General features: G+C 39.6%; 1 long non-coding RNA gene across 1 annotated transcript; it reads right to left on the bottom strand.

The window, feature by feature from the left end:
• Positions 1-2,293: 2,293 nt before the first annotated feature.
• On the bottom strand, positions 2,294-27,681 carry LOC139123491 (uncharacterized). The gene is made up of 2 exons (XR_011549696.1): positions 27,529-27,681; positions 2,294-5,010 (listed from the first exon to the last, which is right to left on the bottom strand). It is a non-coding gene; the product is annotated as an uncharacterized lncRNA (long non-coding RNA).
• Between the last annotated feature and the right edge of the window lie 33 nt (positions 27,682-27,714).

Below are 27,714 nucleotides of genomic sequence, written 5' to 3'. Positions count from 1 at the left end.
ATGAATAAATAAATAAATAAGCACAGTAAATAAACAAACTTATAAGTGTTACAATATGTGGCATAGCAATTCTGACAATCATGGCTTAAAAGGATTTAATGTTTCTTCGTTTTTTATTGAGGTTGTTGATGACTGAAGTAATTCTTGTCTTTTCTAATTTTTGTCTTTTGAAAACTTAACACAAACTCCAGATTGGTAAAATTTAGTAAAAAGATCTAAAACTCTCACAACCCTCAAAAAAGTTCATTGTACGGAGAAACATTAAACTCAGATAATTAATATATTTTGACAAGTGTCTTTGGAATGAGATGGTTGAGAACAAGCACAGGGCGTCACCGTGATCATTAACATTTATTTATGGGCAAAAACGAGATAGAAAGATCTGTTGCTTGAGAACACTCTGGGGCAGCGTAGAGAGCACCATTGAGTGACGGATCTTTCAGTCTAGAGCAAGAGGACAATAATCGCAATAATCCAATGACAGAAGTAGATTAACAGGCGAGGCTTGCTGGGCCCATTTATTTTGGCTTTCCTCTCACCTGCGACCATAAACAAACGCTAACGGTCAGGGCGAAGCCTGTTATTTCCATTGTATTATCAACGAATCCAAGAAAACCATCGAAATTTACAAGTCACCCAGCCTCACCAATTAAAATGCGACTGACATGGAATAGTGATATACTGGTAATGTGTAGTTATAGTCAGTTGACTGACTGGTTTCTGAGTTCATCGTTTTCTGAGTGATATAATCAAAGACACAGGAAACACAGGGTGATACGAGTTGTTCACGATAAAATTTGAAACAGCCTCATTTGTTGTCTTTTATGGTTTTGTAAATACACTACAATTATTTGTTGTTATTGTTGTTGTGTTGTTTATATTTGCTAAATCAGTATCATCATACAAATGTGTAAAAAATACCGTCAAGGACAGTGAGCTCATAATTTGTTTGAGTTTGTCTATCAAGAAATATTTAAAGCAGAAAAACAAGAATGATAAAAGTAAATAAGGTCTGAAACTGTAGGTTCTGGAAGTCAACTTTAGGAACACGCTTAGCAGAGGAATGTTTCAACACAGTCCTTCATGGTTTCAGCAGGTCTGCCAATATGTAAGTAAAGTAAAGTAAAGTAAAGTAATTTAAAAGTAAGCCTTTATTGAAATCGTATCCCAGTTTGGATCTTGATCATAAAGTACAATAAAGGTTTTAAAAAACACAGGTTCATAAATATTTTACTTTGTTCTTTTCATTTTTTCTTGTCTGAGTTTAAACATATGAGTATGTATTTTCCCAATTCACATAATATACGGTATGTAATAATATGTATCACTTAATGAACAATGACAGGAAATGACACAAGGTCAGTGGAGTTGGCTGTTCCCGTGGCTGTTTCAGTCACTGCCACCACTCATACACATAATAGGTACACTTCATACACATAGGTTAGAGGTCATAGAAGCTCTGACTCAGATTTGTGGGCTGTTTCAGTTAATGCTACCACTTCCGCACATTTGCAGGATTTCCCTTTTTTCTTACCTAATTTGCATATTTTTGACACTGACATGTTCATTTGAACAACGTCACATCGCAACCCATACTGTACATCCGCACATACATACTTACATACATACATACATACATACTTACATACATACATACAGACAAACATACATGCAAACACACATACATACATACATACATACATACATACATACGCCACCGACTCACCATATAAGCTCTTTTTGGTATTTATGGACATAGCAAATATGAGCTAAAAAGATAACATCATCATTTTGTTTATTTCAAATCACTTGTATGGAGATGGATAGCATGACATCCTCAAACCTCTAAATTCCCAAATGCAATCCATGGTTGACTACATTTTGACTATTTTGATAAAACACATGGGATGAAACTCTTCTCATTTTCTTTCTGAGGTAATAAATTCATATTACATGTAGTGGTTCCGGCGAACGTCCAAGAACACAATATTCTTGATCATACAGTGAATGCATTCATAGATGCACTGGAAATGGTTACTGTACAAGGCTAGTCATGCACTCTCCTGCTCAAAATGCATGAAATGAACAACACTAAATTAATTTGACTTTGCCTCAATTTTTGACAGACCACTTACCGTACTTTTGGGGGCAGGCTCTTTTATATCGGACGTCAGAAGAAAGCCGGACTCGCAAATAATTAAACAATAAACACGTAACCATTTATTGAAAACACTGGAGACAGCACATACCTGTTGTGAAGGGTTGAGGTATTTTTTTACAAAACAGAACACCATTTTTGCTTTTCCTTCCTTTATTTTATTTCCACTGCTGAAAGTAAATACATTGAGTATCCTTCATTTTGTGGAAACCTCTCTTGATAGATTAACGACAAAATACTCTCGTTGAAAGGTTGAATCCCCTCAAATGAAATGGTACAGCCCTATTGTCAAATAATATCAAAAGTGACAGTTGCATTTTGCTACAAATATCATATGAATACAAGAAACAAGGTCAACTTCCGTGTATGATACAAGGGTTTACAATGTGAAATTTGGTCAATATCATGAAATACACCCATCACCAATCTGTATTTTGCATCATTGCTGGGACACTCATCAAAACAGTAATATGTCACTCAACACATCATGCAATGAGTGCAGTAACTTAGTGTCATAACCCGTGAATATTCAGCAAAACATGGCTATACTTGGTCAAAGTTGGAAGAAATTAACCCTTTTCCCGCCAAGTCCATATTTCACCATCAGGTCAAGATGGTTAAAATTAATGAAATACAACATATTCCATATGGTGTATTTTAACATAATATTCAACATTTTGAAGACTGTTGAAAGCATAAATACCGTAAAATTGATTTTTAAGGACTAAAGATTCTATAACAGACCAAGTGGATGAAAAAACGTCATGCTCAATACCGCTTTTTACTGACTTGGCTGATGGGGAAGTGATACTGTCTGGCAGGAAAAGGGTTAAATGTTGTGTAGTCTCATGATCGATCAATTCATAACAATTGGTAGATTTATGTGCACTTTGACCTTTTGCCTGCTAATGAACTTTCCCCTACAAAGTTCACCCTGCTGGACATGACCCTCTATCTGTTGTGTACTTTCATGTGTTTTGTCAAGTTACCTTTAAGTTTACAGGAATACCCACACAGCTGACACTGATGAGGTCTTTCATCAGAATGGGCTGATATCATATGCATTTTGACATTTGACCTACTTAAGAACTTTCTAGGGCAAAGTTCACACTGGTGTGATTGATACATGGCTTTGTTATGAATTCGTGAGTGCACCCAAAGCTTTGAGCGGTGTTTAAATTGTTTCCCGCAGACCTCACACTGTACAGGGCTTTCACTGTGTGTATGTCTCAAGTGGTCATGAAGTAGTGTCTTAGTGTGAAAACCTTTACCGCACTTTTCACAGATGAAACAATTGATGTTGTCCTGATGATGTCGTGCTATGTGTTCATTTAAGATGCTTTGAAATGAAAACTCCTTCCCACAATCTTTACACTGATATTTCGACTGAATATGAAATCGTTGGATGTGCATGCTCAGACTACCTGAACTGACCAAATGCTTACCACAGAATTTACAGTCGAACGCTTCACTATCGCTATGTCGTTTCATGTGAATGTTTAGTTGATATTTATGATAAGTCTTATATTCGCAGAAATCGCATTTAAGTTCTCTACCATGTATCACTTTATGACTGCGCAATGACTTCATTGATGTGAATGTGGCTCCACACTCATTACAAGTGAAAGGGTTTCCGTTGACTTGATGCACTTTCACATGATTGTAATAAGTTGCATGTTGCCAGAACTGTTTTTCACATACATGACACTCATAAACAATTAATTCTGTCACATGATAATTAAGCAAATGTTCTTGCCACTCTCTGTGCGGAAACTTCTTTCCACAAAATCGACATTTCCTTTCAGAGCAAGCTGCTCTCTGTTGATGCACTTCTAATAATCCGGAACTCTTAAATGACAAACCACATCTTTCACATAAATATACAGCATTATCATTTGATTCTGTGAAGACCTTCTTTACCATTTCTCTGTGATGTTCAACATCCTTTTCGGAACTGATCTTCCGACGGATATAATGTCTTCTTCCAGAAACCATCCTAGTGGTTTTCTTCCTTTTTTCTTTGCTATCACCTTTTTTCTTTTTTCTAGTCTTCTTAAACTCCTGAGTTGTCAAATTTCTCTGCTTTCTCATCATATTGCTCTTCTTTGGCATGTCTTGCTTATCAACAGCACCCTCTTGTGTTTCTATGTTTACTTCTTTTGTCTTTATGTCATCTTTTTCACACACCTTTCCATCCCCATAGTCTAAGGGATTCCCACAGTTTTGGTCATCATCACTTTGGTTGCATGGTGATGCAGCAATATCACTGCTATGCCCACTTACAGTACTTATTGTTTCATCATTCACATCTGATATTGTTTCTGTGTCAGAAATCTCCCAATTTGCATCAGTTTCTGTGGAAACACCAGTTGTCTTTTCCTCTTCATCGAAAGTTGCAATATCTGATTCAGAGACCACTTCTGTTTAGTATAATCATCGTTGACACCTTTTCTATCATTTATTAACTCACTGTTCATGTCATTGGTTGCCAAGTAACCATCCATTTCAACTCTCTCATTAACAGTTGTCATGGAGATTGTATCATACAAGCAATGGGATGTCTCTACCATCTCACATTTTACAGATTGGTTATTTTGAATATTGCTGTCTGTTTCTTGTTGTTTACTTCTGTACAATATTTGTTGACTACATCCATTGTCTTCTGCGATCCAATAGTTTGGTTGTGTCTGAATAATTTTCCTCATTCTGAGAACATCCATTGGTTTTACTCTCAATCCAGAGGAACAGAAATCTTTCAGGAAGACTTCACTTCCCATAAAACTGGAACAGATTCCATCTTCTGAGACAAGGATAAACACCTGACATCCAAGCTTTTCCATTAATTCTTCACCCTGGAAATAGGTAGAACAACAAACTTTAATAAGAATCTGTGTCTGATTGAAATAACAAATTTACATGCTGACTTTTCACAGAGAACGACCCCTTCAGTTTGTAATAACATGCTTCCCAAAAGTATGGCATTTGTAGTACCTGCAGAATGTGACTTTTATGGTTATTTAATGGTTTCTTTAAAATTTATACTGAAACATCTAAACGTACTTTAAATAGATATAATTTATCAATTATCCAGCCATTTTATATTATTGCTTTCAGGCAGAACTGAAAATGTTATAAAAATTCTGAAGTCATGTCAGGGGTTTCACTAAGTTTTGAAACAGGGGGCCAAATGAAAATTACAGGCGGCCAAGCCGTACCAATGTTCAAGCATGAGGATGTTTGGATATTGCGGCAGCCCCCCCCCCAACACAGTTCCAAATTAGCTATAATAGCTCGACAAAACAGTACATCAATCACACATGATAACTTTATTAAAAAAGTATTTGCATTTTTCAAACGATCAGAGACAACAGTATAGATAGCCTGAATCAAGGTGCCGCTACTTTCAAATCATGAATGACTGTTGTAAAAAAGTGTTCGTTTTATGTTGAAAGCATGGGTCCCTTCGGAAACCACACTCAAAAATGCATTGGAGATCATCTTTGACGCAAAGAGCATAGAAAATATGAATTCAGAGATGTATTTGGAGCCATCGATGTTGGTTTTTTGGAAGAATTATTGTGGCTTTTGGTGCGCGAAATCCGTCTCGAACTTGGCGATAAATGTGTACAGTGGCTGGTATATTAAATTCAATTTTCCTACTTCCTGCATTGCCGTGTACGGTGTATGAAACACAGGCGTGATGTTTTCTGGGTAGTTTCCAGAAGTTATATTTTATACGTTTCGACGTTCTCTTCCGTAGCCTAATCATCAAGGTAAGAAACAGAATTATCCGGCCTGCCAAGAAAACTGCCCGTTCTAGTCGAAAAATAAACACGAATCCTACAGTCAGTTACCTCGTTCGACGCGGAAGGCTCTCTACTGTCCAAAAAACACTCTCATGTGTTTTGACAAACTAGGCATTTCTGGCATCCACCGTTGTAATAACGCAACTCATTATCATAATTGTAAGCCGTCCGCATCGCTGATTGGTCCGTGAGCAACGCCATCAACGGCATCAGACTGAGATTCACACTTTATATATGCAGACACCGTCCATTATGATAATGAGTTGCGTTATTACAATGGTGGCCATCAGATACGCCGATGTTGTCAAAACGCGGCAGATTTCTTCGAAAGTTTTCATTTTACCGTGACATGAGTGTGTTTTTTGGACAGCCGAGATCCTTCCACATCTAACTAGGTAACTCAATGAAGGATTTGTGTTTATTTTTCGACTAGAACGTGCAGTTTTCTTGGCAGGCCGGATAATTCTGTTTCTTACCTTGGTGATTAGGCTACGGAAGAGAACGTCAAAACCTATAAACTACACTTATAGAAACTACCCGGAAAACATCGCGCCTGTGGTATGAAACCACAAACAACTGTGCTAAAGCACTGTCTCTCCGGACCGTTTTTACAGCCTACCACTCAACGTCACAGTCTGCTAAAGTTTACACCTTCAATTTATTCTGTTTTGATATTTATATGCCCACAGAGTTGAAGCAAGTCAAACGTTTGGCTCTCAGTCATTAAAATCCAAGAACGAACGCGAACGTTGACTACATTGACAAGCAAGCCGTTGTTTAACACAATCTGCGGCCACGGATAGCTGTGGGCGATTGCTGATGCATTCAGAAGAAACCTTTCCTCAGAGATATTCATAAAACGCCGCATAAGTATCAAAATGATCTGAGAAATTGCCATCCACTGTACCCTTCTTAATCAACCAACCCGTCTAACTGTTTCCATTTCGACCGAACAGAATAACTTCAACTACGTATGGCCGACATTATGTTGCGTTACTGCACACGCTCGATGACCCCTAACCTCCAATCACCCTGTGTACGTTGTACAGACGGGTTCCGTGCTGTATAGCTGTACCAGTATCCGATGTGAACCAACGACCACAAACTTTTCACTGAAAACCTCGCAAAAGCGTTGAAAACAAGTAATTCAGCATGAAGGATACAGATCATTGTAAACTTTTACCGATATGCTGTATTTGTTACCAGCTATTCATTCCTGTAAGCGGCACAACAATTACATGATTTTCAGGTAATTACAGGCGGCCGTAATCGCCTTACAGCCGGCCATATGGCCGGTGGCCGGCTTTTAACGAAACCCCTGCATGTGTGCAAATCAAACTGAATTATGGGTAATTCATTTTGCCGGTGTGCTGTAATGTTTCCCACTAAAATTCTAGAACAAAAGTTTCCCTAATTTTTTTTTTCTGTTCTTTTTTGATAATTTTGGACTAAATTGTCATTACCCATCAGTGAATGTTGTTTTGGGACAAAATTTTAGAAAAATATTTAAAAAATTGTCAGTATTTGAAAAGAAAATTACCTTGGTTATATTTCCCATAGTTGACAAAATTGACATTTGCATTCAAAAGGTTTTAAAGAACTTATTCTGTGTGTACCAAAGAAACTGATGTGTTGTCTCTTTCCTGATCTGTTTATTAACATGGTGAGCTTTTACCGGTAGTTCACATTTCAATCGTGTGAGTAAACTTCATTCATGCTGAGCCAGGGTAACAGCATACAGGATTTTGTATTTAATGACTGTCAATTAAATGCATTGGATCAGTTACTTTAATAACAATTGATGTTCATATCATATGTTTGCTATCATATGCTGTCTTAACGCTGGGTTCGAAAGAAATCAGTTTAGGCATGTGTGTATACATCATTTGGAATTCACAAAACACATGAGGGGCCAAATTTACAAAACAGCTGATAATATCATACAACAAAAATGACTATCATAGCTCTTCCCTGTACTATATTTGCATTTTAGTACGTTGAAAAACTGATAAAAACAACACTTATATTGATGTGGTACAACAGTAAAAATTGATGTGGTACAACAGTAATGTCGATGTGGTCAACCGTTTCTTAATGACATTTTATGAGGAAAGAGTTTATCACATGCAATTATCAGCTGGGCTGTGATAGAGGAATCAACTCTCGTCTGCAAGAGTTGAAACATTGTCCACCACGAGGTCAGACACCAGTGTGTTGATGTTTGTGTTATTTTGACTTCATCTGGCTTTCTGCTAGACAATGTTTCAACTTTTGAAGAGTGGATTCCTTTATGCTTGACTTATATTACCACCTAGCTGATAATTGCACCTGACAATGTAATGTGATGGAGTCTTTCCTCATAAGATGTAATTCAAAAATTGTTGACTACATTGATTTTAACCCTTGACCACATCGATTTTTCTTGCTCTTATCATTTTTTTGATACAGCACAATTATAATTTTGAATGAAATTGGTTAAAACATAACAGAGCACTGTTGTACTGGAGCACAGTTTGTCTAGATCTAGTAGATCAGATTCAGTCTGGGTTCCCTCTACCAACTGAAAGTTGATATGTCAACACTAATTCCTCTCACAAACAAAGATGTTCCCATTTTATTAAGTGAAAGCATAATACAATTTCATGGTCTCATGGTCAATTTTGAAGACAGCTGTAAAGCATTTCAACACAGGATGTGGTTTTGGTTCCTGACATGTTTCATGGAAACCTATGCCACTATTTTCTCCAGCTACTGGCAATATTGTGATAATAATCATATTACGACACCCCCCCGGTATGACCCATAGTGCATTGCTAAGTTATCTCTATATACCAAAAATCAGAGCTCTAGCTCTATTGGCTCGTTCAAAATTAGATATGTGCATAATTAATGAGGTGCAATATGTGGCATCATAAGTGTCCCATCATTCCATATAAGAAGGGTGTAGCATTTGTGGTTACTGAGTTATGGACAAATATGTATATTGAGGTCAAAGGTCACTGAGGTCACGTGACATTTTGTCAAAAAAAATGGTATTGCTAAGTTATCCCTATATACCAAAAATCAGACCTCTAGCTCTATTGGCTCGCTCAAAATTAGATATGTGCATAATTAATGAGGTACAATATGTGGCGTCATAAGGTGTCCCATCATACCATATGAAGGTTATAGCACTTGTGGTTACTGAGTTATGGACAAATATGTATATTTGAAGTCAAATAATTGCAATCATACCAATCCATAATACAATGACAGTAGGTCAAATTCGCAAGACAATAGTTGTAAACATAGACACAAAACAGCACAGAACAGACAGTAAATAGACGGTACACAAACAAAGTCATAATATGAAAGAAAGATATATATGGACCTCTGGCCAGAAGACCAGGAAGTGATGTCAGGTGTTTCGAAAATAGTAAGCGCATCCTGCCCCACATGTGGCACCCGCCATATATCAATCTATAAGTCAGATAGGTAGTGGTCGCTCACTAAGGCCCAATGTCACCGATGCCATCAGTGATCATTTGTCGAAGAGAGATATTGTATTTATCTACCAGCTTGCGAAAAGGTCATTGAGGTCACATGACATTTTGTCAAAGTGTCTGAGATATCTGCGTGAACGGATTGACTCACAGACGGACAGGAACCAATCTATAAGCCCCCTGGACTTCATCCATGGGAACTAAAAACTGTGTCACTGCATCCTTTTTGCAATATGAATACGATGAGAAACTAAATTTTTATTTTTCGTGGCCTTATACATCAGTCCGGGTCATCTCCAAAATTGGAGATCATTATGATAATGTATTCCGGCATTCAGCCAATCATCGACCAGATTACATCATTAATAAAGTACAGGTCACGCTGGGTCACAAATTACCCCCAAGTGTGATCGGCAGTTTTGGGCCGATTATTAAGCCCCAGTCTTGTGAATTTCGACGAATTTCGACAGTCAACATAATCCACGTGTTCTGCAGAAGGTCATGTCCAACAAGGAGTCTGATTAGTGAACAAATATTCGAAATATTGACGATTCATTTCTACCCCCAGTTTATCGATTTCGCTCAAGTACCGAGAATCATTTTGTGGATGTTCGTCATCTCTATTAGAAATACTGTTATAAAGGTTATTTGTGTAGGTATGCGTATAACATTTTGCAAGAAAGAAGAGCAATGTCAGAGCTTTAAAACGATACCTGTTTTGTAGTTGTCAAACGCAGACTAAAATGGTACGCGATTTTGAAAATGTGTTGACAGAGTGGCCACACAACTGTTCCCCATACGGTAGAATTTGTATCGCTGCCATCTCCGATACAAATGGGGTATTCTGAACGATCTGTGTAGGTACACGATTTATATTTCGCAGGACTTCAAGCCAGAGTCTAGGAATCACAGCGATGTATGGGGTTTGGTTGTCTTAGCCAGAAAAAACTGGTACGCGATTTTGAAATTGTGTTTTGACAGAGTGGCCACACAACTGTTCGACATTATGACAGAATACGGCGCGGGAGTTCGACGCAGTATGGCGTACGTAACAAAGGACGCATGTGGAGGTTGCCAGGAAATACAATTTTTACTGATGGCGCGCTGGCCGCTGATTGGCTAATGAGAGGGGGAAATATTATGGTATAGCGTCTCCAATTTGGAGCTGACCCGGACTGTACATGGGAGTCTATGGAGATCTGCCTTATACATGGGAGTCTATGGACGTGTAAACTAAAAGTCCTCTAACACGGCCAAATTTGATCGCATTAGGAAACAAATCGACGTGCATCTGTATGGGGTAGGGTACTATCCTTGTGCAAAGTTTGAAAGAAATTGACCAGGGAATGTCTGAGATATCTGCGTGAACGGATGGACAGACGGACACACGCACGCACGGACATGACCAAACCTATAAGTCCCCCCGGACGGTGTCCGTGGGGACTAACAAAAGATGTTCCCATTTATTAAGTTAAAGCATAATACAATTTCATGGTCTCATGGTCAATTTTGAAGACAGCTGTAAAGCATTTCAACACAGGATGTAGTTTTTGGTTCCTGACATGTTTCATGAAAACCTACCGTATGCCACTATTTTCTCCAGCTACTGGCAATATTGTGATAATAATCATATATTTAGTAGTGTCACTCAGGCGACAACCATGCAACAACCATGCAACAACTAACCGCTCGACGGCTAGATAGAAGTATTATAATGAGTAAGCACTGTAAACGAGTCACCCCGACCCCAGCTGCAGTACAGTAGCTCGAGGTTTTGCCTAGGTATTTGGGTCGAACGGTAAAACCAGATCTGCAGCTGCCCGGCCCACACGCCACAGGCCACACTTTATCCATGTGAATCCCCTGTGAATCGATCTGCAAAATTGTAGCGCTACGGTGAGGGTCGGTGATTTTTGGGTTTTGCGACTTCGCTCACCGGTACACACGTGATTGTGCAATACCTTAGTCCAAGCTTAGTCAAAGCTTTTATGAAGCTTGGCGCCGAAGCTTAGAACAATGGTTTGTGTGCCAACCTTAAATTAAGACTGGGACGCCCAAGATTAGCTGAAGCTTATCCTTGCACACCTTTGTTGAAGCTTAGGGCAAACTAACCTTTATAAAAGCTTTAACTTCCAAATCTTGTTCCAAGCTTGGGCAGTAAACCTTGGGCCGAACTTTACGGATAAGCTTTTTATCATCCTCGTTTCCACTGTAGCTTTTGGTCCCTTGACCCAAGCATTTGACCTAAAGGGTTATTTTTTTGCTCAGTTTTGGGAGCCGATTTTGCTGCCGAGTCTTGGCAAATTATTGGTTTGAAAGTTATGATCCACATTAAGTAAAAGTATAGACCAGTAAGCGGGCTTTGGATAAAATAACCACGAACGTACGCGTTGAAATGTGTTTGCGTTGAGACCGACATCCGCGACAGGAACACCTCTTGTCATCAAGGTCCAGTACGCCGGTGCTCATGTCGTCTGCACAGCTGAAGAGTGCAGCTTGATCGACTGCATCACGACTTTTATGAATTAACCGCTATATGACAAATTTCTTGTGGACAAGGTTTAATACCGATGTACTGAATTAAATCGAGTATAGCCATAAATAGGCCGCAAAAATCCAACTACACTTCTGAAAAAACACGACAGCGAAGAGATGCACCACACCACACTTTACGATTTGTAGTGACTCAGAAAGTTTGTGATTCTGTTCCTTGTAAGTTTTTGACACAAATCATATTAGGGATGGACTACCGGTATTAGACCTTGGAAGGGGGTGGTCAAAAACAGAAAAAAAAATTTTCAGAGCAGAAAGTTAGGGAAAAAAAAATCTTCAAACTAGTTTGCAAAATAAAAAAAAATAAATAAGAAGACAAATGCGTAAAAAAAAATCTGCAAAAGTCTTTAAAATCTTGAATTTTTTTAGATTTTACCGACAGGAAGCAACTTTCTGTATTTTTAGTAGATCCTCCAGGCACATTTTTAATTTTAATTTATACATTTAGAGTGACTGTATCCCTTATACTGGAAGATGTGATTATCTTATCTTTTCAGGACTTTTGTATTCTGATCACTTGAAAATTATAAAATTATAGAGCCTGTTTTCTACTTGTTTCCTGCGTACAAACCAAGCAGGTACACTAGGTAAAACATTGAAACTATGGTATGGTTGTCAAGACAGAAAGTTATATTTGCCTTTTAAGATCAAGGTAAACAGATGCAGGCCACATCAGGTTCATTTTTTTTCTCAGCATTTTATTGCAATGATGAATGCAAGAATGGCTGAACAATACACTACGTAGAGTGCCATCTATCCGACAAATCCCAACACAAAAACACACAATAGGGTTGAAATTTAAAAGTTTCTCGATAGCAAATACTGAATAAATCTGCATGAATAATCATTTGTGTGTAGCAAATGCTGAATGACAATTATCTGAAGAATTTTTCCACCACAAAAAAGAGCATGATTTAAACAAATCTTAAGGGACTTATGTAGCAAATTCCAAAGAAATTGGACAAGCCCTTTCAGAGAATACAGATTTTTTGACCATGAATGGCATAAATTGCCCTAAAAAGACAAATATTGAAATTTCACCACATCTATACACATCCAATCAGTTTGGACATGCTGCTACAGAGAAATAGATGTTTTGATCAAAAAGGGCAACAATTGCTCTGAAAACACAAATATGCAAACTTCACTATATTTTGCAAACAGCTTCTCAACTTGTCAAAATCAATTGTAAATCATGAGATATGCATGATATTTGGTGGGGTGAATGTAGGCATTTCACAATGCTGTAGAAAGGGAAGCCAGGAAACCAAAATAGTCAATTTTCAAAACTATAGGAAGCTACTGAGGAGCAAGAAGACCATGTTTCAGAGGAAGATGTGTAATCTGAAAAAATGCTCCCCAAGTGCCACCAAATAACACCATTTTAATCTCTATTTTTCAAAAACTCCGACGGCAGGAGTGGGGACACCCCCCTCCTGACCTCCTCCGCAAAAACACTCCCCAAGTGCCACCAAATAACACCATTTTCATCTCTATTTTTCAAAAACTCCGACGGCAGGAGGGGGGACACCCCCCTCCTGACCTCCTCCGCAAAAATACTCCCCAGGTGCTACCAAATAACACCATTTTCATCTCTATTTTTCAAAAACTCCAACGGACCTCCCCCGCAAAAATACTCCCCAAGTGCCACCAAATAACACCATTTTAATCTCTTTTTTTTCAAAAGCTCCAACAGCAGGGGGGAACACCCCCCTCCTGACCTCCCCCCGTGACCGCTTGCGTGGCCGCTTGTGGTGCTTTGCACCACATCTTTGCCCTCTTTATCCTCAGACAGCGACGAACTAAAAAAAAAATTATAAATCTGAAAATTTACTCTGAAAAAAAAATTGCACAGCTAATCTCAATTGGAAATTTTTTTTTTTAGAAATTTACAATAGTAAAAAAAAATTCACAATTTCATTGTGACCACCCCCCCTCCCAAGATCTAATGGTCCATCCCTTACTAGTAAAGATACTCCCACGAAAGACAAACTTTAATGCAAGTCGTCTAAACAAGTTTAGTCATATTTAGGTAAGCCAGTGACAAAAATATACGATCAGACGATGTAAATACCTTTGAAATGGTTTATTCGTATACTGCAACAAAATGTACAGTAATCAGTATACAAGCTGTACTCACTTCAAGTTTACCCTTATCCGCTCACAAATCCTTTCTAAGATGATAATTCGGCACATTGGATGTGTAAGGAAGGGCATGGATAATTCTTGAAGATGAACTGACTGGCACAACTATACTAAACACAATTGGAACTATTTTGTGATTATAAGATGAACAGTAAAAGTAACAGAATATGCTCTCTAAGAGAGGGTTAACTCAAAGCATTTAGTAATTATCAATTTTTCTTGTGAAAATTTCAAAACTAATTATCGAATTTAATGCTCAAGTAGTATATAAAAATTAAGTATTTAAAGCAATCTGCTTTTCAAAATTGTAAATTTATCCCTTTTGACAATTCTTTAAAGATAATTTATCTCATTGATACACATTCTTAAAAAATGTCAAGATTAAAGTCAAAACCGGATGATTGCTGTATTGTTTAGAGGACCTGGATGCATTTGAAGGTTTCGGGAACATATCTGATTGGTTCTTTACTATTTCAAAGTGCCTCTCTAGGCCAGTCCACAGGTTGTTGTCTAAATGTCCGTCCCCAGGGATGTGTAGGTGTTTCGTTGTATCGCTAATAAAGATATATTCTACCAACCTTTGGTGTTTCGGTCTTAACTTAGCACTGCCCTTAATAATCTTGCGTATACGTTTTATCAACATGCTGCATCTATTATCTGACCAGTTTGATTGCCTAATTCGCCAAAGCAAGCAAGGTGGTAATTTAGTCTATTATCTGATGAGTTTGAGTGCCTAATTAGCCAAAGTAATCAAGGGTAAATTACTAATCTGTGGACGCTCTCACCAGATTATCACCGGATTAAATTTGACAAAGTCAATAACGAACGCACCAGCAAGGTATAACTGAAGAAAGGGCTGAAACTCTCAAAAGCCGTGTCCAGAGGTGGTCCGTAAAACTAGTGGACACTTTATATTCATGTATTCAGAAACAAACAGAAGGCACAACAAACTTGAATATTCATTTGTAATGTAACTCGGTCGCTCAGTAAAAGTGTAAATAAAATAAATAATAAAACGAACAGGTCCGAAAGGAGGACCTCCCAGGAATGCTTGGTATATATATGTTCAACACACCTTGGTAACGTATCGGAGATGTGTTTATACTTTTCCTGCTGGCCTGGCAAAAACCACGCGTAATGGTCGAAGTGCCTAACACCGCATCGAATTGAATCAGACTTCACGGGTATATTGAAAAATTCCGTGTTAGTCGAGAACAAGAACGGAAAAGACTTTATTAACTCGACGTTCGAGCTCGCCTTCAACTTGTCCAGTTTATCAACTGCGTTCTTGCAATACGTACACTTTTGTATTAGTCTTTTTTTTTCAAATAACAAAATACATGTTTTACATACGACCGATTGTGTGCTCTGCAGTACAAGCAGTGTTGTGGGTTGGTGACTACATGCCTGCAGATTTTATACACCGCGGTATTTTGCTTTGAATTTTTCAATTGACCCCATGTGCTAAGTTAAAACACAAACAAGAAGGTCGAGTGTTCTCTCTGCAAATCAAGAAGCATTTCGAACACGAACGATTCGGATATCTTGACTTCATTATTACTAGCTACGCAGCTCGAAAGGTATGCTCGGAAACAGGATGGGAACATTAGTCAAAGCTGGATTTTGCATGGAAAGCATGCAATGTACTGCATACTGCTTATGCTCCCTTTGGTCCGAGACTCCCGCCTCCCGCCCTCTCGGCCATAAACGTCATTGAGCTGCCAAGAATATGATAGTGCAGTCGCGTGAATCTGTGTATATTTTGATACATTATTTTATCAATCCTTATACTCAACTATCTAGTGCATCAAACAAGGGTCATGTCAGGTTCTTAGGACGTTCTCCAAAAGACATATAATCAATTAGTGTCGCGGAATGATTTTCACCAGGTTTGAGAACTAATAAATAACTGGTCGTTATTGTGTCTTCGCATATCAAATCGACAAGTGTATTAGTAACTTCGAGGGATCACATCCTTCACTGTAAAGTTGTTTTTATACAAAACACATTTTCGAGAAAGCTGACGTGCAAGGGAAAGACAGAGCAACTGAGTCCGACGGAGGCGCAAAAAACAGTGCATTCGCATTTGTGTCCGATGTACACATCTGTCTGTTATTCCATTCTATCAGTCGACGAAGCCTACGTCAAATGGTAGTGAACTCCAAGCAAAGTCCCACAAACATGTAAAGGTGAGCCAGTGGCCATATGATGATAGATTGCATAAACTTCGAAGTCTAACGTCCTTAACTGTAAAGCTGCGGTTTTTATACAAAAAACACATTTTGGTAAAGCGAATGTGCAAGGGAAGGACGGGGAAAGACACCGTGATCGCGCGACTGAGTCCGACAGCGGCGCAAGAAGTGTTTCCCCGACAGTCAGACATATACAGTATGCTATATCATGCATTTCTAAAGCGTGTCCAAACGTTGACATAAAAAGATATGTCCAAAATGTTTTGATTATACTTTATTACATTGTTACGCAGGGTTTCACGCGGGTTCAAAACTGACATAAAAAGATATGGTGTCAAAAAAATTCGTTTTATTCAGCTGACTGATTTACCGTCTTTGCTATGGCCTAAACATCCCCATTTTCGTTCGACAAGACTGTGACATCAATATCTCCCCAATGTATAGATCAACCTGGTTGAGTATTACGCAGCTTTCATCTCGTCTTGAAACGAATAAGCATATATAAGGCATGACAAGTCATCGTTGATGACACAGTCCCCGCTTGTCCATTTTGTTATAATCTTTGGTGTCTATGTAGCTGTGGTCTAGGTCGCTGTGGAATGACATTGATGCAACGGGTGCATCAGGCCTGTGACTTGCATAATAAAGTAATCTGAGGAACGTTCAATAAATGACTCATCTCTGCCGTAATGACCACTGAAGGAACTTTTGATTATATCACACTTAACGATGCCCTCACTACCTCTAGTGTCATGACGGCACATACTATACACATGGTTTGGTGGAATTTTCGAAATGCTATGGGATTGGGTATGTTGTTGTAATCAGCCATCAGCCATTTCGGATCATATAATGAAACAATTTAATGTGCACAAGAATGCAGCCATAGTATTTCATCTTCGTATCACGTTTGAACAAAATCAGTCCATCGAGGGACAGTGACCTATGTTTATGTTTCAAAGACATGAAAAAATCACACCAAAATTGAAATCAAATGGCTGTCTCTTGACCATATGGATCATAGCACAAAATTAGTAGACATGCATATGTATGCCATAGTACTTTATCTTTGTACCAAGTCTCAACAACATTGGTTAAGGAATATTTGCATATGATTAAGCCTCAAAGACATGAAAAAATCCAAAAGAGACCATCGGGCAGAGATATTGGAAAAAAATTTACAATCTGGCAGCCATATTGGAACATGTCACGAAGTAAATTGACATGTATGCCATAGTGCTTGATCTTTGTGCCAAGTTTGGACAAATGGGTGTAATGACCTTTGAATTATGATTCAAAGACATGCAAAATTCCAACAAAATGGCAGTTCTGCAGCCATATTGGATCCTATCGCAAGGTTAATTGATACATGCATATGCATGCCATAGTACGTGCTTTGCCTTTGTGCCAAGTTTGAACAAAATCCGTTCAAGGATGTTTGAGTTACGGTTCAAAGACATGAAAAAATCGCAAAAAAATGGCCACCTGTCAGCCATATTGGATCATTTCACAAAATAAATTGGTGTTCATATGAAGGGCATACTGTTTTGCTTTTGTGCCAAATTTGAACAGAATCGGTTCAAGAATGTCTGAGTTATGGTCCATAGACATGAAAAATCGCAACAAAATGGCCGCCTCACGCCCATATTGGATCGTATCGCAATATAATTTGACATGCATGTGTAGGCTATAGTGTTATGCCTTTGTGCCGAGTTTGAACAGAATCGGTTCAAGGATGTTTGAGTTATGGTTCAAAGACACGAAAAATCGCAAACAAAATGGCCGCCTCGCGGCCATATTGGATCGTATCGCAAAATAATTTGACATGCACATGTAGGCCATAGTGTTATGCCTTTGTGCCAAGTTTGAACAGAATCTGTTCAAGGATGTCTGAGTTATGGTCCAAAGACATGAAAAATCGCAACAAAATGGCCGCCTCGCGCCCATATTGGATTATATCGCAAAATTATTTGACATGGATATGAAAGCCATAGTGTTATGCCTTTGTGCCAAGTTTGAACATAATCTGCTCAAGGATGTCTGAGTTATGGTCCAAAGACATGAAAAATCGCAACAAAATGGCCGCCTCGCAGCCAAATTCGATCGTATCACAAAATAAATCGACGTGCATCTGTAGGTCATAGTGCTATGCCTTTGTGCCAAGTTTGAACGAAATTGGTTTGGCAGTGTCTGAGAAACTGTTGATGACGGACGGACGGACGGACGGACGGACGGACGGACGGACGCACAGACGGGACCCAATCTATAAGTCCCCGCCGGACTTCGTCCGCGGGGACTAAAAATACTTTTGCCGACTAGTCAGTTTTTATGTCACAAGCGTCGAGTTTCTTCCTGCAAACGATGACCGACTGTAGTCAAAACACATATAGATTGTCATGTCCGTATCCGTGTTTAGAAACACCGATGAGCTTGACCCTAGATTCCAAAGCATGTTGGCTAATTTGTTTACCTCTATCGATCATGTGGGCTTAAAGTAAACATTTCTGAGGTTAAAGGTTTGCAGTTCCGGCTTCCGGTCTGACGGACCACATCGGGACACGACTCCACCGCTTCGATTAGCGTTCTACAGCTCAAGAAGCAACCGACGAAGGCATAAATTGGCCTGTCCCCGTTTAAACATGCCAGAAAACTGTTGACGTCCGAAAAAATTAGGAAATGTTTATTGTAAAGTAGATTTCTGTGAACACGGCTTTTGAGAGTTTCAGCCCTTTCTTCAGTTATACCTTGCTGGTGCGTACGTTGTTGACTTTGGCAAAGTTAATCCGGTGATAATCTGGTGAGAGCGTCCACAGATTAGTAATTTACCCTTGATTACTTTGGTTAATTAGGCACTCAAATTCATCAGATAATAGACGCAGCATGTTGATAAAACGTTTACGCAAGATTGTCAGGGCAGAGCTAAGTTAAGACCGAAACACCAGAGGTTGGTATATATCTTTATTAGCGATACAACGAAACACCTACCCACCCTGGGGAAGGGCATGTAGACAACACCCTGTGGCCAGTCCTTAAAATGTTTAGGGGTCATATCTACCGTAAGTGGCAGTGTTCTCCCTGAATAAGGTAACAGGGTCGTGGTGCCCTCTTGTAAATTCCGAGCGCCCCCTTGCCAGAAATGAAAAAGATTTATTTTTTTTGAAAAATAAAACAATAAAATGTACGGGAAAAAAGTTGACAGTGATTTACAAGCAAAATGCGAGCGTGAGCGTCGATCCTGCAGACTGCAAACGTAATTCTCATCGATCTTGCAAATCTCGCGAGTTTGTGATGTCATCCGAATCATAAGCCCATGTGCAACTCATCGAAGGCAGCCATATTTGCATGGCTCAGTCCGTAACGTTACGTTAGCCACGGTCCTATAGGGACCGTGCATTAGGTAACCGACTTAGCTGAGTAAACATGGCAAGGAGCTGGAGGGTAACCAAGGACAGCAGAGTACACTGAAGTTTTTATAGGAGGTTAGAATTTCGTTTGTGTATTCCTTCCCAAAGCAAAACAACCTAATTTTAGGCTCGGTCGGACGTGTATCAGGATGAGAACACGTGAGTGTTATGGTGCTAATTTTGACATCGATGAATAAATGTATGTTTCTAGACTCGCTATGTTTTCGTTTTCAAAAATGTAATCTTCATTGAAATCAGTGAACTGTAATAAAAGTTATGGAACACTGTTTCAGATCTCTTTTCCTTTGTGTTTTTTATAAGAAAAAAATCTGAAAAAATGCTCCCCAAGCCTGAGTTTTATGGTCACCGTGATCATTTTGACATCGATGAATAAATGTATGTCTCTCGCTATGTTTTCGTTTTCAAAAATGTAATCTTCATAATTGAAATCAGCGAACTGTAATAAAAGTTATGAAACACTGTCTCAGATCTCCTTTCCTTTGAATTTTTTATACGAAAAAAATCTGAAAAAATACTCCCAAAGTGCCACCAAATAACACCATTTAATCTCTGTTTTTCAAAAGCTCCAACGGCAGGAGGGGGGACACCCCCCCTCCTGACCTCCCCCTGCGACCGCTTACGCGGTCGCCTGTGGTGCTTTGCACCACATCTTCGCCCTCTTCTAAAAAATTCCTGGGGAGAACACTGAGTGGTCCCTTAAAAAGATTAAGGGACACATAAGGGTGGTCCAAAAAAGTTTCAAGGACTCATCTGGGTGGTCCCTGAAAGTTTCAAGGTCACATTAGAATAGTCCTTGAAAAATTCAGGGTACCTCAGGTTGGTCCCTGAAAGTTTCAAGGACTCATCCGGGTGGTCCCTGGAAGTTTCAAGGTCACATCAGAGTGGTCTCTAAAAGATCCAGGGACACATCAGGGTGGTCCTTGAATGTTTCAAAGACTCGTCTTGCAATGGCGGTTTTTGAAAGATTCAAGGTCACATTAGGATAGTCCTTGAAAGATTCGGGGACACCTCAGGTGGTCTCTGAAAGTTTCAAGGACTCATAGTCTTAGTCATGTTCACGCTACAATCACAGTCGCTGACATCATTGTCGAGATCGGAACAGCACTGTCAGTGTCACTCCAAAGGACCGTGGTAACAGACATCAAATTCGTCGGAGATATCCAGTATTCCGTTGCTTTCCATGTAGTCCTGTCATTAAATAATTGGGGTAATGGACGTCCTACATTCAGAATCGGCAACCTTTCCCGCTCGGAATTAGTGCAGTAGTCAAAATCCATTCGAACATCACGCTGTTTACACACTCGACTTTGAAACAATACAGAGCCTCACAACAATGTGACCCGTGACCTTTACTATGTAAATTAGCAAGGACCATATTAGTTGGTGTACGATTCAGTGTGTCGCTTAAAGAGAATTGTATCATTGACTATATCTCCAAATTAATCATGAAGACTGTAACATACAACCATAGTATTTTAAATGGTGGGGAAACTTTACAGCATAAAAGAGTAACATGTACCTTACCCGGGACCTTACACAATCGCACAATCCTAGATGCCCCTGTAGGTTAAAATGGAATGTGCCATTATGAACTGATTGTTTGCGAATAATTAATTGTTTACTGTTCAGACCAGCGGTGCGTCAGCCAGTAACAGCATACTTCAACCAGCGAGTAAATTACCATTAATCGTCAAGGCTTGCTCGTCTAAGTCGACTGAAGGTTCAGCCACTGCCCAGTTTATCACATTTATGCCGGGAAGAACATGCCTTGTAGATCTCGTCGCGTGATAAATATGCAAAGACGTGTTTTGGAGCCGGCCGACCAGTCACATATGGGAGCGATGAGGACGCTGTGTTAAGCCATTACATAATCTTAGCTTCGACCGTCATGAATATTGACACTGTATGTGCAGGAAGTTGGACCAAATCTTTTCAGTGATTCGTCTGCCTGTCAGCTTTACCAAGTAATGCTTGTGAATGCACAGCTGACGAGCGAAGGTCACATCAGGATAGTCCTTGAAAGGTTCGGGGTCTCATCTGGGTGGTGCCTGAAAGTTTCGAGGTCACACCAGGATAGTCCTTGAACGATTCAGGGTCACATCTGGGTGGTCCCTGAAAGTTTCAAGGACTCATCTGGGTGGTCCCTGAAAGTTTCAAGGACTCATCCGGGTGGTCCCTGAAAGTTTCGAGGTCACACCAGGATAGTCCTTGAACGATTCAGGGTCACATCTGGGTGGTCCCTGAAAGTTTCAAGGACTCATCTGGGTGGTCCCTGAAAGTTTTAAGACTCATCTGAGTGGTCCCTGAAAGTTTCAATGTCACATTAGGATATCCTTGAAAGATTCAGGGTCACATCTGGGTGGTCCCTAAAAGTTTCAAGGACTCATCTGGGTGGTCCCTGAAAGTTTCAAGGTCATGTCAGTGTGGTCTCTAAAAGATTTAGGGTCTCCTCGGAGTGGTCCCTGAAAGCTGCAAAGACATCTCTGCACAGTCCCTAAAGATTCCAGACAAAAACTGTTGGTTTTTGCCGTTAATATTTTAAGGTTTCAACAGACAGATGATATTGATTACATTTCTTTGAATCTACCAAAAAGAGTTCATTTTTAATAGAAGGGCTGAAATAGTTCAGTGATTTTTAAAAATTTTCCAGCATTAATTAGCACAAGCACAAGAAAAGGGTAGTTTTATCAAATTTACCAGGTCTCATTTCCTTGTATATGAAATAAATAAATGTACATGTCATTTTCTTAACATCTACCAAATCATTTCAAAGAGAGATCACCAAAAAAACATACACTACAGCAGAACTGATTTGGGTAGAGGTAGAAGGCCATTTTACCATCGAAAATTTAAAATTTTATCATGCATCGTTCGGTGAGAAAAGCAAATGCCTACAAATAAGCCTTGGAAAGGAAATTTGTATTTTCACTTAAACCTAAACAAAATTGACAAATCAGTTACATTTAATGGGTTCTCCTTTCCTGAGAGTGCGAAAAGCTAGACAAAAGTGTAAAATTTGTTATAGGTGTATTTGATGATTGTGCAATTATCAATAATTTATAAAATTTGCCCTCGTCTTCACACAAAAACACTGTTAGATTCGTGATTTTTAAATAGATTACAACAAAATGCTCAAGATCTTATAATCACAAAATAGTTCCAATTGTGTTACTATTAAACGTACATCCACATTGCAGTCGTACAACAGGCGAGGCCGTACAGATATCTGTAGGTTTTCCTCTGGGAGCTGCGCAAGGTCAATTTTGACTGGATTTTTGGTGGGCATCGTAACTTTCATGAAGGGCTTTGAATATTTTTCAGAGCTGAAAAATTACTCACTTTACAGACTCCAGCCCATGTTTCACATTTAATGCGGCAGTTCACATAAATATTAACATCCTTCAAATTATGGAAACCCGGATTGACATGTTAATAATTAAATTGTTTAATTTGAAATTTTACCACAACCACCCAGTGAAGTGAAATGGCCCAAAAGCGGAATAATATCAACAAGTGAAACAGTTGCCATCACTCCTTCGCAACCAACTTTCTATATGAGTACAGCGCGAATAGAATGAATAAGCAAGGGCCTATTTCTGTCGATTTCGTATCAACTTCAGTATTGGAATGCCGCCAGGAAAATGATCATAACCAATGTATGCATGTATGATAAAGGGGTTATTACACATAATGCGTTTGCATTTTGGACACATCACTCGAATACAATACGATATCGACCAAACTGCCTGTCTGCGTTTTCCGCCGTACGTAACAGCTCCGTTGTTTGTCCTTAGGTGAAGGTTAAATGCCAAGCTTCACCACAGGGTTCGGCGAGCAATATTCGTCTAGAAATTATGATATGATCAATAAATGTCTTGTATTAAACTTTTTTTTCATTATACAAGCCTTACCTGTGTCTAGTGTGTGCCTATTACTTTACCCTAGCTATCTGTGGATAGTATTTCAAAGAAAACAGTCTATATCTGTTAATTGCCCTCCCTAATCCCCTTCATTAATTTGTTCTGCCGATCACTGACGCGGGGACTTATCGCCCTGACCAAATACCTCGTTAGCAGCTCATAAGGTAGTAGACGGAAAGGGCTGAAACTCTCAGGGTCCGTGGCAAGAGGATGGGAGTAAAGTACCTAGACACTTAATTTATGCATGTATGCATAGATAAACAGAAATAAACAACGTATACTATTAGGTATGCATGTATGCGCGAACGCCATTACGTAATCTTCAAAGTAAATGTAGTTCAGCAGCGATGGTGTCCGCTTTGAATTTTCGTGTGGTGTAACGTAATGGATACGGACATATTGGAGTCAGGAAGACATATTTTGTCCCCTGATGTCTAATAAAATTGAGGCCAAATAAAGTACTTTCCTTATCATTGTGAGAGAAAATCAACTGATTATGAAGCGTACAGGTGTGATATGTTACCTCCAAGATTATGGACTGGCCCTGGTCGTTCGGAGTTTCTCGGGCAGGACGCTATAGCATGGCTCTCCTTACGCCACTCCACGAGCTACGCGACATGTACGTGTTGCTCCCATCTCTCGACCACCTAACAACTAACGCGACAGTCTGCTGAAGTCAATTCCTGTAATTCTACTACTCTCTTTTGATATCTAAATGCCACAGATGCGTCAGACTTAGGCAAGTGAAGCTATAGGCCTATACCTCCTTTCTCTACGTCGGTCATTGTACAGACCATGGAGGTCCCTCTTTCTTTCTACCTCCGTGTATACAGACCACGGTCTGGCCCGCAGGACCGTGTACAGACCACGTACAGACCAATAACGATCTTATGATGGAGATGTCGCGCAAATGGTTACGGAAATTTGATTGAATTAAAACGAAATTAAGGCTGCTATTCTGTTTTGTAATGACTTCCTTTGCCTTTGTACAATAAACCATGGTCGTAAAAATATAGCATTTAGTATAAACTACTAATTTCCCGATAGAATTTCGTAACATTTCAAAAACACTTCCCGAAGTAAACATCAACATCCATCATTCCACGAGTCATCGCTGGGTTTACTACTTGACTTTTGAGCCGGATCAATGGGGAAAGTCAAAATGGATCAAAATATTCTCGTTTTTTTATTCAAAGGTTCATCACTTATATAAATCAAACATTTCTTTGCGTAATACTTGATTCGAAACCTATCTCCGTTACATTTATCCAAAGGAGGGAACATAATGAACAACGCAAAGATCCAGTAATGTCAATGAATCTGTAACACATTCGTCAAGCAATTAAACCAGCGAAATTGCAAAGAAAAGCAAAAAACAACTGGCAAAAAAATAAACGAACCTATAGAGTCACTACAAAGACAAGCATAGTCGGCTTCTCGGATAAAATCTCTCTCTCTCTCTCTCTCTCTCTCTCTCTCTCTCTCTCTCTCTCTCTCTCTCTCTCGTGGTGTATCACGTGCACCTGTCGGACATACTTTAAAATAGGAAAGTTTTTGAATGTGGCAACTAACCACGAAATTGTGGTTATTCCATCGCCACAAAGAACGCTGCCGATCATTTATTTCACGATGATGTCACAGCAAAATCTCAAACAAATCAATGTATTTTCACCAAAATATGTCTCCAGCTACAATAATTTTACTTGGGTCACATCAGACAGTTGACATTTTAGAAAGGTGGGGGACTTGCAAAGAGTCAAAGAAAAAGTTTTGTGTTTCATAACATCGACAACGAAAAGAAGGCATGTCAAATGCGTAACTTGTAGATCCGAGTTGCTTTCATTGACATGAGAATTTTCCTAGTGATAGTATTGGTTTTCTATTCGTGTTCATTCTCACACCCGTTGTCTTTCCTTCACGATAAATCTCTACAAAGCAATTTACTTGTTGCCGACTTGTGCCTGCTGCTAGAAAATTCAACGCGATCCTTTCTGTTTTGCGGATCAGACACGAGAGTAGGCGCGGCATCACTGTCAAGCCATTGGCAGTAAAACTGGTCGTCCACTACGCTGTCTTTGGTCAAATCATAAACAGACAGACGAATTCATTTCGATCCGAGACATCGTGTTTTTTAGAAATGTTCACTAGATTTAATCATGATTTAATCAACCCGACTTTGCAAACGGGGGCAAACACTGCAATTACTTCACACGGTGTTTTTAGTGTTTGTGGCTTATTAGTGTTTTAGTTGCGTCTACCAAATGAAAGCCTGGGAAATTTGAACGAACTTAACATCCCAACTTTGATGCCGGAGTATTTTAATGCACTGAAATACAGTGGGGAGACTAACTGACAGTACAACAATCGACCTTGACACAAGCGAAGCTTTTGTGGAAGTATGCAAATTTTGTTTACAACTTGTCCATTTGCTCGCTCCCGTAAACAAGATATGAGCCAGCATAGTGTCAAAGGTCGCAACTTCCGTCTTCCGGCGTTACTCCCATCCTCATGCCATCGACTGGTAGAACCACTCGATCGCTGTACTCCGTCTTCGGCCATTGGAATCCTGAAAATAACTAGTCAGTGTTCTTGCTTGCTTAAGTACAAAGCTGATGCCGACTTTTTTCGAAAATTTACGTCACCTAACCCTTCGAAAATGAAGATTTTTTGAAATCGGACCCTGAGAGTTTCAGCCCTTTCCGTCTACTACCTTATGAGCTGCTAACGAGTTATTTGGTCAGGGCGATAAGCCCCCGCGTTGGCGATCGGCAGAACAAATTAATGAAGGGGATTAGGGAGGGCAATTAACAGATATAGACTGTTTTCTTTGAAATACTATCCACAGATAGCTAGGGTAAAGTAATAGGCACACACTAGACACAGGTAAGGCTTGTATAATGAAAAAAAAAGTTTAATACAAGACATTTATTGATCATATTCATAATTTCTAGACGAATATTGCTCGCCGGACCCTGTGGCTTCACTGAAGCTTAATCCCAGCTAGGCTTGATTTAAGATTTGGCAATAACCCTGTTCCAAGCTTTGGACACAATCCTTATCTCAAGATTTGCAAACAAGCTTGGATTAATCTTTATCGACGACAAGCTTGGCCGAAGAGCATTGGCAAACCTTCACCCAAGCTTAGAGTACCGCCAAGCTTGGACTAAGGTTCTGCACAATCGCGTATGTAGCGCTACAAGGCCGATGGCCCTGGGGAGTATCATATATAAGCGCACCCCACTGGACCAGGCGTGTTGATGTGGAATGCAACATATTTACTGCATTTGGTCGTACCGATTTATCATTACTGAAGACTAAACAGTATACTGCACCAACTTTGTCATTTATGGGTTTTGAAATTTGTTCAAACACGACGATCGATCGTGTTCAGAAACATTTCTTGAGCCGTCATTACCAACTTCCGGTAATGGCGGCTCCCACAAACACCGACGCCCCACGCTCAATGTTTTCAGAACGCGATCGTCGTGTTTGAACAAATTCGAAACCCCATAAAACGACAAAGTTAGTGCAGTATACTGTTTAGTCATAGTGATATATCGGTACGACCAAATGCAGTAAATATGTTGCATTCCACATCAACACGCCTGTCCAGTGGGGTGCGCTTATATTGATACTCACCAGGGCCATCGGCCTTGTAGCGCTACCGGTGAACGAAGTCGCAAAAACCAAAAATCACCGACCGCCTCACTGTAGCCACGGTCCCTTTTGTGGAGGGACCGTGCCGTTGCGCTACAATTTTGCAGCTACTGTGAATCCCACCTGCTGCAGCTCACTCCGGCGAGAAATTGTAAATCCCTTACTGCTTTGGACGTCTACATGTACCTACCTGATAAAAAAGTGAGTCTACCATAATCTTCCTTTGCAAATTTGAATTCGCAAGGATTTTACTTGCCATGGTGGTCTTCGTAATGTTGACTGCAAGACTTCGAGCGACTGGTAAACAGTCAAGGTGACAGACCCAACAGCGTGAACTTTAACCCTCAGGATCACTTCTCTTTCGGCAGTCGTTGGG

The sequence above is a fragment of the Ptychodera flava genome, assembly GCF_041260155.1.
Source record: "Ptychodera flava strain L36383 chromosome 23 unlocalized genomic scaffold, AS_Pfla_20210202 Scaffold_23__1_contigs__length_28996876_pilon, whole genome shotgun sequence".
Classification (NCBI taxonomy): domain Eukaryota; kingdom Metazoa; phylum Hemichordata; class Enteropneusta; family Ptychoderidae; genus Ptychodera; species Ptychodera flava.
This window is presented reverse-complemented; position numbering and strand designations above follow the sequence as displayed.